This window comes from Triticum aestivum, chromosome 6B (genome assembly GCF_018294505.1).
Source record: "Triticum aestivum cultivar Chinese Spring chromosome 6B, IWGSC CS RefSeq v2.1, whole genome shotgun sequence".
Classification (NCBI taxonomy): Eukaryota; Viridiplantae; Streptophyta; class Magnoliopsida; order Poales; family Poaceae; genus Triticum; species Triticum aestivum.
The window spans coordinates 203510517-203520927 of NC_057810.1; positions in this window are offsets into that span (position 1 = coordinate 203510517).

The window sequence follows — 10411 nt, forward strand, 5'->3', positions numbered from 1 at the left end:
CTGAGGGAAATACTTACGCTACTATTGCTTCATCACCCTTTCCTCTTCAAGGAAAACCAACGCAAGCTCAAGACATAGCACTGCTGCACGCTCCTCTCCCTCTTCTCCATTGCAAAACCACCTCCTCTCCTCTCCATCATCTCCATTCCAAAACAACCATCTCGCCTCTCCCTCTTCTCCATTGCAAATCAACCCCCTCTCCTCTCCATCTTCTCCATTGCAAAACCACCGTCTCGCCTCTCCCTCTTCTCTATTGCAAGACCATCGTCTCTCCTCCCATCTTCCAAAGCTAGCACCGGACCTCTCAGAAGGACATCTATGGAGAGGATGCAGCAGCGAATCGGGCAGATCACCGACGGCGACCAGGCAAAGTTAGCTAGGTTGAAGGAGATCCTTACTTGGTTTTACAATGAGTGGGAGATTTCGAGTACGGTGAGGGCCATGTGGTAACGTATGTGAAAGAGCAAGACAACGATGACGAGGACGGTGATGTACTCATCGGCGACAGTCACGCCACAGTCCTTTGAGTTCATCAAGTATCTCCTCTGGGAGATGGAGCAGACAGATTCGCCCGAGGCGAAATTAGGCGGAGGTGGTGGGCGTACAGGTCGAAGGTCAAGCATCCAGAGGATAACGAATCGATCGAGTATGGTGTACCGTTCATGAGGGTGCAGAGCCAGCAGGAGCCACAGGAGTATTTTTATCCCACCGCAAGAGGAGGCCGGATGGCGCGACGTCGCTTCCCCGCCGTTCTCTACAGTTCCCTCGACGCTCACCTCATTTCAACAATAGCGGCAGGGTTTAAGGTAAGCTTTGCACTAACCTGATGTTCCATCTTCTCATGCTTACAATCACTATGTCGGCTAATGAAAATCATGCTTACAATTAGTCTCCGAGTACTACACCAATCACCCTAAAATATATCTAGACCTTTGGGTCAAAGTTGTGACACTATGTACAAATAAAGAAAATTAGATCGGTGCTTCTTTCAGAAAAGAGTACTCCCTAGAAAACTGCCAATATAAGCTACTATTATTTGGTTAGAGGATTTTCTGCCGAGAAAGATCCATCCACAGAGAGAGCCACACATCCCACTGGTGGTGGTGGATGCCAATGCGTGCATGGAGCATGGTTGGTGTCGTTAATTTTTTACTTGGCACACCTCGCACTCTGCATATATGGCGGTTCCATCCGTACATTTGTGCAGTTCCAACAAAATGCAGCTGATAACCCTGTTTGCATAGATAATGAAAAAACGTGATTGCATTATAGTGGCACTAGTTGATTAAACATACACTAATAAATAAAAGAAAATATTGTGATAGTATCATAGTATGCCATGCTACGAGGGAGAGATGGGCCCTGCGACGCCTCATACAGTAGGCCTCATATTGGAAATCGACCCAATTCTCCTCGATACACCTTCTGCCAGTGATGAACATCAGTGTACATCGGTAGTACAAGGAGGGGCCTTGAGACATTCCAATCTCTATTTTTGTGCAGATCAACTAAAATTAAGCACCCCAGTTTGCAGAAACGCTTAAACATTAACAATGGAACTAGTTGATGAAACATATACTAACAAAGAGAAGCACTTTGTTTATCTACATTGGAAATAAAATGATAGAGAGGACACTCACTCTATTTTAACTATATTATTACTTCATTTTATCAATGGCACTTGGGTCGAGAAGGTGGCAAGCAAGGTGTACCGTGCGTCGCAAGGATGGAGGCCGAGGGTGCTTAGACTGGGATGCTGAAGCTGGCTTTTTCAGTCCTTGTCTTCCCCCTTGATGTTTCTGTGGTTTCATTTGGGTTAAATACGACATTACTTTAATGGTGCCATTGCTTCATTTTAACAACAACATTACATTAACAGCTGCTACAGAGTTGGTATTTGGGCACGGGAGAGTAGGCGGACTAGGATAGTTGCATTTCTGACAAAAAGAAGCAACTTATCTTAATGGGAAATTTAGCAGGACATGAAAAATAGTGCCATTGATTCATATTACTGGAGGCATTACATTGAAAACAACATTGGTTTAACGTCTCCTTACTTTTAACAGTGCAACTGCTACATTTTACCAGTGGCATTACATAAGAGGGGCTCGAGGCAACAAACATTAGAACAGGATATCTGGGTTGGTCCCACTTTTGTTCGGTATAGCCACCTTATATTGTGTGAGGCTCGCAAATCTAGTGTTCGACATACTCTGTTGACTTTTCCCCCAGTCCCCACTTTCTTTCCTTTTCAACCAATAGATCGGGTTTATATTGAGTTTGTACTACGTTTCCCTTTATTTCCCTATTAGACCAGGAGACTAGTTGGATAGCTAGTCTCTGCTACTTTTCACTCCCATTATTTCCTCTTTCGACAAGTCCTAGATTCAGGTAACAAATCTCCCCCCACCCCACCCCTTTCTTCCTTGTTTGAACCAAGTAGTACTAGATTCGAGTGCATGAACTAGTTTTAGCTCTTAACAGTAAAAATTTAGGTGGCTTTTGCACAGCCGATCGATCCTATCTACGAGGGGGACTGAGAAATAGTAAAAGATACAAATGCAGCGATGGCAAGAGCTGGGGAAGTAGAGCAAGGCCGGTTTCAAAGGAAGTTATACTTGAGGGTCACCGGGATGTCGCTAGGTGGGCGGCGGGAGGCCGGATCTGCCCACACTACGGCAGCGAGGAAGAAGGGGTCGGAGGCCCTCCCTAGCCGGCGGTGCATGGGAGAGAACAGCAAGGCATGCTGATCGGGACACGTCGGTAGTGGGTAAGAGCCGTCGCCGAGGATGACCGCATGAACGTTGCACCTTCTCGCCTTCCCTGGCGGAGAGGACCCGGCTGGATATATGACCAATGGTGAGCAGAGAGAGAGTGTGGCCACCGCTGTCGTGTTTAGATCTAGAGAGGACGAGACAGTGTGAAGAGAGCAACACTACCAAGCAAGCGCGGAGGCTCCTGCCTATATAGTGGAGTAGTTTTCTTTTATCCACCGGAGCCAGCTTGACCTCGTCAATGACTGCCGAGAAGTCTTCATGCACCTGCCCCGGAGGCGCAGTTGTCGTCATTTTGATCTGAAGCACCAGATTAACATATAACACAAAAAATGCCACATGACAAGAAACCATAACCTCACTGCCCCAAGGAGCCAACATGAATCCCGACGGACAAACTAGACAAGGATCAAAGCTCAAATTAAAGATAAACTCGTAGAAAAGGGGTCAATTGATAGATGTCCTAATTAACATAGCCGACTTGACCTAGATGGCAGCCGAGTAGTCTTTGTGCATGTGCCCCGAATGACCAGCGCCTTGGAGGAACTCAGTTGTCGCTGTTTAACCCTCGCAGTGATCTGAAGCACATGACACTTAATACTGCGAGATGACAAGAAACCTTTTTTTAGATTTCTCATCAGAACTACAACCCTGTACAACATAGCCTGCATGATACGTAGACGATAGCCAATCCAGCCGTGTCTGCTAGAGTCTGGTCACATGCATGGACGAAGTGATCTTCCGTTTCATGCAGGTATCGTCCAGGCACCGACATCTGTACAACACTACTCCAGTACTATCGCTCGTCTCTCTCTTCTATTAACTCACCCGACTTGCAGGGCCGGGGAGTGTGCCCATGGTCGGTTCTCAATTGCGGTCCCACATGTGTGTCCAAACGCAATATGATGCGCATTCCATTCGGAGAGCGGCGTGCCAGACCGGCCGACCGTCTGGGGTGCGACGTGAATGCGACGGGTGTGCTGTATACTCCGTACTACATGTGTACCGCCGTTTTATTGAGGCTTTGCTCCATGGCACAATCCATGGATACAAAATTATACTAAACTATTTAAAAGTCGAGGGTGGGGCTTTTCCCGTGCGGTAGGCGGGGCAGTTCTGCCTAGTCGGTTCGACATAGACACGAGAAGATGAGGGAGTAGGGTGCTGCAAACATAGGGCTGTGTGATTTGACAACGAGTTACTGCTGGACAGGTGGGGCCCCATGATTTGACTTGCCATTATCATTTTAACTACGGCGCTACGACCGACGGGAGTCTCCCGATTCCTGGCCACCTCCATGCTATACAGGTGTCTCTCCCAATGCTCCGCCATGTAGATCATGGTTAATACTATAGCGAGTTGCTCGTGCTGCATGAGTATATAAACATGACATGTCATCAAAAGTTAGTAGTATTGTTTATTAGTCATACAATAGGGTTGGCTATAAGGTTCTTCTCACTTTCTCTCTATCTCTCTCCTTGTATTGAACGCTTTTGTCTAGGAGCACGTGTAGAGGCTGGCTCTTGCATGAGAGCCCACTCCACTTTTTCCTTGCCTCTCTCCTCCACATATGCAAAAAATTCATGTAAGGGGGCTTATAGCCCACTATTGTATTGTTGGGGAATGTAGTAATTTCAAAAAAATTCCTACGCACACGCAAGATCATGGTGATGCATAGCAATGAGAGGGGAGAGTGTTGTCCATGTACCCTCGTAGACCGAAAGAGGAAGCGTTAGCACAACGCGGTTGATGTAGTCATATGTCTTCATGATCCGACCGGTCAAGTACCAAACGTACGGCACCTCCGAGTTCAACACACGTTCAGCTCGATGGCGTCCCACAAACTCCGATCCAGCAGAGCTTTGCAGGAGAGTTCCGTCAACACGACGGTGTGATGACGGTGTTGATGATGCTACCGACGCAGGGCTTCGACTAAGCACCGCTATGATATTACCGAGGTTGAATATGGTGGAGACGGGCACCGCACACGGCTAAGAGATCAATGATCAATCTTGTCTAGAGGTGCCCTCCTTGCCCCCGTATATAAAGGAGGGAGGGAGAGGCCGACCTTAGAGGAGGGCACGCCAAGTGTGGGGAGGCCTACTAGGACTCCTAAGTCCTAGTAGGATTCCCCTTTCTTTTCCGAAGTAGGAGAGAAGGAAAGAGGGGGAGAGGGAGAAGGAAAAGGGGCTGCACCCCTTGTCCAATTCGGACCAGAGGGCGGACGCACGCCTCCTTCCTTTTGGCCTCTCTCCTTTATTCCCGTATGGCCCAATAAGGCCCATATACTCCCCGGCGAATTCCCGTAACTCTCCGGTACTCTGAAAAATACCCGAATCACTCGGAACATTTCTAAAGTCCGAATATAGTCGTCCAATATATCGATCTTTACATCTCGACCATTTCGAGACTCCTCGTCATGTACCCGATCTCATCCGGGACTCCGAACTACGTTCGTTACGTCAAAACACATAAACTCATAATACCGATCATCACCGAACTTTAAGCGTGCGGACCCTACGGGTTCGAGAACTATGTAGACATGTCCGAGACACATCTCCAGTCAATAACCAATAGCGGAACCTGGATTCTCATATTGGCTCCCACGTATTCTACGAAGATCTTTATCGGTCAAACCGCATAACAACATACGTTGTTCCCTTTGTCATTGGTATGTTACTTGCCCGAGATTCGATCGTTGGTATCTCAATACCTAGTTCAATCTCGTTACCGGCAAGTCTCTTTACTCATTATGTAATGCATCATCCCTTAACTAACTCATTAGTCACATTGCTTGCAAGGCTTATAGTGATGTGCATTACCGAGAGGGCCCAGAGATACCTCTCCGACAATCGGAGTGACAAATCCTAATCTCGAAATACGCCAACTCAACAAGTACCTTCGAAGATACCTGTAGAGCACCTTTATAATCACCCAGTTACGTTGTGATGTTTGGTAGCACACAAAGTGTTCCTCCGGTAAACAGGAGTTGCATAGTCTCATAGTCATAGGAACATGTATAAGTCGTGAAGAAAGCAATAGCAACATACTAAACGATCAAGTGCTAAGCTAATGGAATGGGTCAAGTCAATCACATCATTCTCCTAATGATGTGGTCCCGTTAATAAAATGACAACTCATGTCTATGGTTAGGAAACTTAACCATCTTTGATTAACGAGCTAGTCAAGTAGAGGCATACTAGTGACACTATGTTTGTCTATGTATTCACACATGTATTATGTTTCCGATTAATACAATTCTAGCTTGAATAATAAACATTTATCATAATAAGGAAATAAATACTAACTTTATTATTGCCTCTAGGGCAGATTTCCTTAGTCTCCCACTTGCTCTAGAGTCAATAATCTAGTTCACATCATCATGTGATTTAGCACCAATATTCACATCTGTATGTGATTAACATCCATAATTCACATCGTCATGTGACCAACACCCAAAGGGTTTACTAGAGTCAATAATCTAGTTCACATCACTATGTGATTAACACCCAAAGAGTACTAAGGTATGATCATGTTTTGCTTGTGAGAGAAGTTTAGTCAACGGGCCTGTCACATTCAGAGCCGTATGTATTTTGCAAAATATTCTATGTCTACAATGCTCTGCACGGAGCTATTCTAGCTAATTGCTCCCACTTTCAATATGTATCCAGACTTAGAGTCATCTGGATCAGTGTCAATCTTGCATCGACGTAACCCTTTACGACGAACCTCTTGTCACCTCCATAATCGAGAAACATATCCTTATTCCACTAAGGATAATTTTGACCAACGTCCAGTGATCTACTCTAGATCACTATTTTACTCCCTTGCCAAACCAGGGCAGAGTATACAATAGGTATGGCCCATAGTATGGCATACTTTTATAGAACCTATGATAGAGGCATAGGGAATGAATTTCATTCTCTTTCTATTTTCTGCCATGGTCGGGTTTTGAGTCTTACTCAACTTCACACCTTGAAACACAGGCAAGAACTCCTTCTTTGACTGTTCCATTTTGAACTACTTCAAAATCTTATCAAGGTATGTACTCATTGAAAAATCTTATCAAGCGTCTTGATCTATCTCTATAGATCTTGATGCTCAATGTGTAAGAAGCTTCACCGAGGTCTTTCTTTTGAAAAACTCTTATTCAAGTATCCTTTTATGCTATCCAGAATTTCTATACCATTTACAATCAACAATATGTCATCTGCATATAGTTTTAGAAATGCTACAGAGCTCCCACTCACTTTCTTGTAAATACGGGCTTCTCCAAAAGTATGCATAAAACCATATGCTTTGATCAATGATCATCAAAGAGTATATTCCAACTCCGATATGCTTGCACCAGTCCATAGATGGATCGCTGGAGCTTGCACATTTTGTTAGCACCTTTAGGATTGACAAAACCTTCTGGTTGTATCATATACAACTCTTCTTTAATAAATCCATTAAGGAATGCATTTTTGACATCCATTTGCCAGATTTCATAAAATGTGGCAATTTCTAACATGATTCAGACAGACTTAAGCATCGATACGAGTGAGAAAATCTCATCGTATTCAACACCTTGAACTTGTTGAAAAACCTTTTGCGACAAGTCGAGCTTTGTAGATAGTAACAATACTATAAACGTCTATCTTCCTCTTGAAGATCCATTTATATAATATGGCTTGCCGATCATCGGGAAACTCCACCAAAGTCCACACTTTGTTCTCATACATGGATTCCCATCTCAGATTTCATGTCCTCAAGCCATTTCACAGAATCTGGGCTCATCATCGCTTCCTCATAGTTCGTAGGTTCTTCATGGTTAAGTAATATGACCTCCAGAATAGGATTACCGTACCACTCTGGTGTGGATCTTACTCTGGTTGACCTACGAGGTTCGTTAGTAACTTGATCCAAAGTTTCATGATCATCATCATTAACTTCCTCACTAATCGGTGTAGGCATCACTAGAACTGATTTTAGTGATGAACTATTTTCCAATTCGGGAGAAGGTACTATTACCTCATCAAGTTATACTTTTCTCCCATTCACTTCTTTTGAGAGAAACTTCTTCTATAGAAAGGATCCATTCTTGGCAACGAATGTCTTGCCTTCAGATCTGTGATAGAAGGTGTACCCAACAGTTTCCTTTGGGTATCCTATGAAGACACATTTCTCCGATTTTGGTTCGAGCTTATCAGGATGAAACTTTTTCACACAAGCATCGCAACTCCAAACTTTAAGAAACGACATCTTAGGTTTATTGCTAAACCATAGTTCATACGGTGTCGTCTCAATGGATTTAGATGGTGCCCATGTGAATGCAGCTATCTCTAATGCATAACCCCAAAACGATATTGGTAAATCGTAAGAGACATCATTGATTGCACCATATCAAATAAAGTGTAGTTAGGACGTTCAGACACACCGTTACGCTGTGGTGTTTCAGGTGGCATGAGTTTGTGAAACTATTCCACATTATTTTAACTGAAGGCCAAGCTCGTAACTCAAATATTCATCTCCACGATTAGATCGTAGAAACTTTATTTTCTTGTTACGATGATTTTCCACTTCACTCTGAAATTCTTTGAACCTTTCAACTATTTTAGACTTATGTTTCATCAAGTAGATATACCCATATCTTCTCAAATCATCTGTGAAGGTTAGAAAATAATGATACCCGCCACGAGCCTTAATACTCATTGGTCTGCATACATCAGTATGTATTATTTCCAACAATTTAGTATCTCGTTCCATTGTTCTGGAGAACAAAGTTTTAGACATCTTGCCCAAAAGGCACGGGTCGCAAGCATCAAATGATTCATAACCAAGTGATTCCAAAAATCCATCTTTATGGAGTTTCTTCATGCGCTTTACACTGATATGACCCAAACGGCAGTGCCACAAATAAGTTGCCCTATTATTATTAACTTTGCATCTTTTGGCATCAATATTATGAATATGTGTATCACTACCATCGAGATCGAACAAACTATTTTCATTGGGTGTATGACCATTGAAGGTTTTATTCATGTAAACAGAACAACAATTATTCTCTGATTTAAATGAATAACTGTATTGCAATAAACATGATCAAATCATATTCATCCTCAATGCAAACATCAAATAACATTTATTTAGGTTTAACACTAATCCTGAAAGTATAGGGAGTGTGTGATGATGATCATATCAATCTTGGAACTACTTCCAACACTCATCGTCACTTCCCCTCAACTAGTATCTGTTTATTATGTAACTCCTATTTCGAGTTACTAATCTTAGCAACCGAACAAGTATCAAATACTCAGGGGCTACTATAAACACTAGTAAGGCACACATCAATAACCTGTATATCAAATATACCCTTATTCACTTTTCCATCCTTCTTATCCACCAAATATTTAGGGCCTTTCTGTTTCCAGTGACCATTTCCTTTGCAGTGTAAGCACTCAGTTTCAGGCTTTGGTCCAGCTTTGGGCTTCTTCGCGGGAGTGACAACTTTCTTGTCATTCTACTTAAAGTTCCCTTTCTTCCCCTTTGCCCTTTTCTTGAAACTAGTGGTCTTGTCAATCATCAACACTTGATGCTCTTTCTTGATTTCTACCTTCGTTGATTTCAACATCGCGAAGAGCTCAGGAATCGTTTTCGTCATCCTTTGCATACTATAGTTCATCACGAAGTTCTACTAACTTGGTGATGGTGACTAGAGAACTCTGTCAATCACTATCTTATCTCGAAGATTAACTCCCACTTGATTCAAGCGATTGTAGTACCCAGACAATCTGAGCACATGCTCACTAGTTGAGTAATTCTCCTCCATATTTTAGCTATAGAACTTGTTGGAGACTTCATATCTCTCAACTCGGGTATTTGCTTGAAATATTAACTTCAACTCCTGGAACATCTCATATGGCCCATGACGTTCAAAACGTCTATGAAGTCCTGATTCTAAGCCTTTAAGCATGGTGCACTAAACTATCAAGTAGTCGTCATATTGAGCTAGCCAAACGTTCATAACGTCTGCATCTGCTCCTGCAATAAGTCCGTCACCTAGCGGTGCATCAAGGACATAATTCTTCTGTGCAGCAATGAGGACAATCCTCAGATCACGGATCCAATCCGCATCATTGCTACTAACATCTTTCAACACAGTTTTCTCTAGGAACATATCAAAATAAACATATGGAAGCAACAACGCGAGCTATTGATCTACAACATAATTTGCAAAATACTACAGGACTAAGTTCATGATAAATTTAAGTTCAATTAATCATATTACTTAAGAAGTCCCACTTAGATAGACATCTCTCTAATCATCTAAGTGATCACGTGATCCAAATCAACTAAACCATAACCGATCATCACGTGAAATGGAGTAGTTTTCAATGGTGAACATCACTATGTTGATCATATCTACTATATGATTCACGCTCGACCTTTCGGTCTCAGTGTTCTGAGGCCATATCTGCATATGCTAGGCTCGTCAAGTTTAACCTGAGTATTCTGCGTGTGCAAAACTGGCTTGCACCCGTTGTAGATGGACGTAGAGCTTATCACACCCGATCATCACGTGGTGTCTGGGCACGACAAACTTTGGCAATGGTGCATACTCAGGGAGAACACTTTATCTTGAAATTTAGTGAGAG